The following is a 6,063-nucleotide window of genomic DNA, read 5'->3' as shown; positions in this document are numbered from 1 at the left end:
CAGTTTATCTCCCTAAGATCTCGGTTCCTTTCGATATTGGCATGTATCGGACCACAACTTCATGGATTATGGCTCCTGATTGTACGAAAAATTGCGTTTTTAGCTTGTGGACACTCTAGAGGTCACAATTTTTTTCTGATTTTGATGAAACTTGAAATGCATGTTTATAACCCAAAGATCTTGGTTCCTTTTGATATTTGCGCATATCGAATCGTAACTTCCTGAATTATGGCCTCTGATTTTACGAAAAATCACCTTTTTTTAGCTTGTGGTCTCTCTTGAGGTCACAATTATTATCCGATTTTAAAAAACGTTTGATTATATCACCGTTACGTCGGAATGTAGGTTGAGTTCGAATTTCAGGAAAATCGGTCCAAAATTGTCGGACAAAATGGCCGTCGCTTGTACTCGAATAGTGTAAAAAAAAATGGTATATCAAGGTTGTGGACCCTGTAGAGGTCACAATTTTAATCCGATTTTGATGAAACTTGAAATGCATGTTTATAACCCAAAGATCTTGGTTCCTTTCGATATTTGGGCATATCGGATTGTAACTTTCTGAATTATGGGCCCCGATTGTACGAAAAATTGCCTTTTTTAGCTTGTGGTCCATCGAATTTCGTGAAAATCGGACCAAAACTGCCAGACAAAATGGTCGCCCCTCGTACGCAAATAGTGTAAATATCTGGTATATCAAGGTTGTGGACCTCTGGAGGTCACAATTTTGTGCCGATTTTGATGAAACTTGAAATGCATGTTTATAACCCAAAGATCTTGGTTGCTTTTGATATTCGCGCATATTGGATCGAAACTTCATGAATTATGGCCCCTGATTGTACGAAAAATCGCATTTTTAGCTTGTGGACACTCTAGAGGTCACAATTTTGATCCGATTTTGATGAAACTTGATAGTCAAAAGATAGGTTGCCAGGCAACGAAACATACGCCCACAGCAGGTTAATCGTCCGGGCAGTCAACAAGAGTTGTCACATATTTTTACTTTTTTCGGTAATGAAACATTTAAAATACATTAAAATCTGATTAAGAGTAACAACTCATTAAGTAATTATCAGAAAACCATTAGAATTTGTTTGGTTTTTATAAAGTTTTGCCCCATGCTAACGTTTAGTATAGGAAACTTTTAACATCATGGATTTAGCTGTTCAAGTCATAAAAATTCATTGAAAAATCAATATACTTGTTCGTCTCAAGACCTTAAACTCTGTGTATGAATCTGAAGTCAATCTGATGATAAGTTTAGCTTCTAGGGGGTCACAAGATTTTTCAAAGTGATCAAGGGCCATAACTTTGGCAGTAATTATCGGAAATCGTTGAAAATCAATATGATTCTTCGTCGCATGACCTTAAACACTCTGTATCAATTTAAAGTCAATCGGATATTAACTTTAGCCTCTAGAGCATTTACAAGATTTTTTGAAATGATCAAGGGCCATAACTCTGGCAGTAATTATCGAAAATCGCTGAAAATGAATAAACTTCTTCGTCTCATGACCTTAAACACTGTGTATAAATTTAAACTCAATCGGACATAACTTTAGCCTCTAGAGCGTCCACAAGATTTTTCAAAGTGATCAACGGCCATAACTCTGGCAGTAATTATCGGAAATCGCTGAAAACCTTAAACACTGTGTATAAATTTAAAGTCAATCAAATATTAACTTTGGCCACTAGAGCGCCCCCAAGATTTTTTGAAGTGATCAAGGGCCATAACTCTGGCAGTAATTATCGAAAATTGTTGAAAATGAATAGACTTCTTCGTCTCATGACCTTAAACACTATGTATATTTTAAAGTCAATGGGATATTAACTTTAGCCTCTAGAGCGTCCACAAGATTTTTCAAAGTAATCAAGGGCCATTACTCCGGCAGTAATTATCAGAAATCGCTGAAAATTAATAGGCTCCTTCGTCTCATGATCTTAAACACTGTGTATAAATTTAAAGTCAATCGGATATTAACTTTGACCTCTAGAGCGTCCACAAGATTTTTTGAAGTGATCAAGGGCCATAACTCTGGAAGTAATTATCGGAAATCGCTGAAAATCAATAGGATTCTTCATCTCATGACCTTAAACACTGTGTATAAATTTAAAGTCAATCGGATATTAGAGGTCACATTTTTTTTTCAATTTTAAAAACCGTTCAAATCACTATTCCACCATATTGAAGGTTGAATTGGAATTTTGGAAAAATCGAAATGAAACTGCCGACAAAATGGACGCTCTTTGTATGGAAATTGTATATAAGTATGTAATTCAAAGGTTATGGACCTTTTAGAGCTCACAATTTTTATCCAATTTTGATGAAACTTAAAACATATCTTTATATTCCAAAAATCTCAGTCCCTTTGGATATTTGCGCATTTCAGACCATAACTTTCTGGATTATGGCCCCTGATTGTACAAAAAATCTGGGTTTTTTAGCTTGTTCTCTATCCATCTCTTGCAAAATTTGGGCGTATCCTGCCTGGCAGCCGCTGGTTAGGATGTTCACATAAAATATAATACGCCAATATTGCAAATTCTGCCACAAAATTGAAATTTTCCTTCATTTTCATTAGTCCAAATTCTATTTTCCAAAATTTTCTGGGCCGAGAACACTCTAGACCCTAGGCGCGTGCGCGTCCACAGTGTCGTTCGCCGTGAACCATTAAGTGTTGGTACATCGGCGCCCCCAGAAGCCCTTGCACCACCCCACCCAAACAATTTTGGGCTAGCTACGGGACTGTGCAGATTCAGTCAGATTTTTATGAAATTCGAACTTAACCTTTATTGATATGTAATGGTGATATGATATATTAAAACGGTTTTAAAAATTGAATACAAATTGTGACTTCTAGTGGGTCCAAAAGTTAACAAGCCAACAGTGAGGCTGCTGTCCCCCACCGAAATCCCGAAATAAATAGATGACACATATTAATTAATAGCACATTTATTTTTATACGATCACATTTTCATGTGGACGTATATTGTCGTCGCCCCTGTCCGTCCGGACGTCCGTCCACAATTGTTTGTGGACACTCTACAGGTCACAATTCTTATCCGATTTTGACGAAACTTGAGGAAAATATAGGTTTATCTCCAAAAGATCTCGGCTGCTTTCGATATTGGCATGTATCGGATCGAAACTTCATGGATTATGGCCCATGTTTGTACGAAAAATCACGTTTTTAGCTTGTGGACCCTATAGATGTCACAATTTTTATCCGATTTTGTTGAAACTTGAAATGTAAGTTTATAACCCAAAGATCTTGGTTCCTTTCGATATACGCGAATATCGGACAGTAACTTCGAGAATTATGGCCCCCGATTGTACGAAAAATCGCGTTTTTATCTTGTGGACCCTATAGAGGTCAGAATTTTTATCCGATTTAAAAAACGTATTATTATATCACTGTTACACCCTAAGGACAGCTGAGATCAAATTTAGTGAAAATCGGCCCGAAATTGACAGACAAAATGGCCGTCGTTCGTTCTCAAATAGCGTAAAAATATGGTATATCAAGGTTGTGGACCCGATAGAGGTCACAATTTTTATCCGATTTTGTTGAAACTTGAAATGTAAGTTTATAACCCAAAGATCTTGGTTCCTTTCGATATTCGCGCATATTTACAGACAAAATGGCCGCCGTTCGTTCTCAAAAAGGGTAAAAATACGGTATATCAAGGTTGTGGAGTGTGGACCCTATAGAGGTCACAATTTTTATCCAATTTTGTTGAAACTTGAAATGTAATTTTGTATCACAAAGATCTCGGTTCCTTTCGATATTCGTACATATCGTACCGTAACTTCCTGAATTATGGCCCCTGATTGTACGAAAAATCGCGTTTTTAGCTTGTGGACCCTATAGAGGACATAATTTTTATCCGATTTAAAAAACCGTATTATTATATCACCGTTACACCCTAAGGACAGCTGAGTTCGAATTTCGTGAAAATCGGCCCAAAATTGACAGACAAAATGGCCGCCGTTCATTCTCAAATAGCGTAAAAATATGGTATATCAAGGTTGTGGACCCTATAGAGGTCACAATTTTTATCCGATTTTGTTGAAACGTGAAATGTAAGTTTATAACCCAAACATCATGGTTCCCTTCGATATATCGGACTGTAACTTTCTGAATTAAGGCCCCTGATTGTAGGAAAAATCGCGTTTTTAGTTTGTGGATCCTATAGAGGTCATAATTTTTATCCGATTTAAAAAAAAGTATCATTATATCACCGTTACACCCTAAGGACGGCTGAGTTCGAATTTCGTGAAGATCGGCCCACAACTGACAGACAAAATGGCTGCCCTTCGTTCTCAAATAGCGTAAAGATATGGTATATCAAGGTTGTGGACCCTATGGAGGTCACAATCTTTATCCGATTTTGTTGAAACTTGAAATGTAAGTTTATAACACAAAGATCTCGGTTCCTTTCGATATTTGCGCATATCGAATTGTAATTTCCTGAATTATGGCCCTTGATTGTAGGAAAAATCACTTTCTTTTTAGCTTGTTCTCTATCCATCTCTCGAAAATGTGGGCGTACCCTACCTGGCAGCCGCTGGTTTTCAAAAGTATCAAGCAATCAAACTGATTACCAACTAAGTTTCATCACTCTCTATCAGATAGAATCAAAGTTATCGTGTCCCAAAGCATCGACCAATGAAATTGCTCAGCTTTAGCTCAAAATGTTGATCATTGAACTCAGTCAAGACATTCACCTAATGAACATCTACATCAAGTTTAAACTTCTACCCCAAATTGCTTATCGCTCTGCTTACCTATTAATGTCCTTAGAACTAAGTTACTGTGTTCCCAAATTCTCATCTTTGAACTCCATCAAGGCATTCACCTAATAAACACCTACGTCAAGTGTGAACATTTTAGTTATTGTGTTCCAAAGTCTTGACGAATAAAATTGTTTACCGCTCTGCTTACCCTGAACAGTTAAAGCTCTTTATTGAACTTAGTGAAGGTATGGATGTAATAAAACTATACACCAAATTTCATCACTATCACTTTATTAGAACTAAAGTTATCATGTCCCAAAGCATCAACAAATCAAATCGCTTATGTCTGCTTACCCTAAGCAGAAAATGCTCATCTTAGAACTCCCATCAAGGAATTGACCTAATAAACACCTACACAAAGTTTGAACGTTCCAGCTCAATTGGAACGAGCATTATTGTGTTCCAAAGTCTTGGCCAATCAAATTGCTTATCATTCTGTTTACCCTGAGCAGAAAATGCTCATTATCGAACTTAGTCAAGGCATTGATGTAATGAAACTATACACCAAGTTTCATCACTTGATTAGAAGTAAAGTTATTGGGTCCCAAAGCATCAACCAATCAGATCGCTTATCTCGGCTTACCCTAAGCAGAAAATGCTCATCTTCAAAATCCATCAAGGCATTGACCTAATAAACACCTACACCAGGTTTGAACAGAAAAAAATTGTGACCTCTAGAGGGTACATCTTGATATACCATATGTTACACAATTTGCATACGAGGGGGGCCATTTTGTCCAACAGTTTGGTCCGATTTTCACGAAATTCAAACTCAACCGACATTACGTCATAATGGTGATATATTCTAACGTTTTTTTTTTAAATCAGATAATAATTGTGACCTCTAGAGGGACCACAAGCTAAAAGCGTGATTTTTCGTACAATCAGGGGCCATAATTCAGGGAGTTACGATCCAATATGCACAAATATCAAAAGAAACCAAGACCTTTGGGTTATAAACATGCATTTCAAGTTTCATTAAAATCAGATGAAAATTGTGACCTCCAGAGTGTTCACAAGCTAAAAACCTGATTTTTCGTACAATCAGGGGCCATAATCCGTGATGTTATGGTCCGATACATGCCAATATCGAAAGGAACCGAGAATTTGGGCGACAGACCTATATTTCAAGTTTCATCAAAATCGGATAAAAATTGTGACCTGTAGAGTGTTCAAAAACAAATTGTGGACGGACGGACGGACATCCAGACGAACGGACAGGGGCGAAATTTCCCACATGGCATACTGCATTATGTAAGAGCTAAATC

This window comes from Patella vulgata, chromosome 1 (assembly GCF_932274485.2).
Source record: "Patella vulgata chromosome 1, xgPatVulg1.2, whole genome shotgun sequence".
Taxonomy (NCBI): Eukaryota; Metazoa; Mollusca; class Gastropoda; family Patellidae; genus Patella; species Patella vulgata.
Note: the sequence above shows the minus strand (reverse complement) of the source record.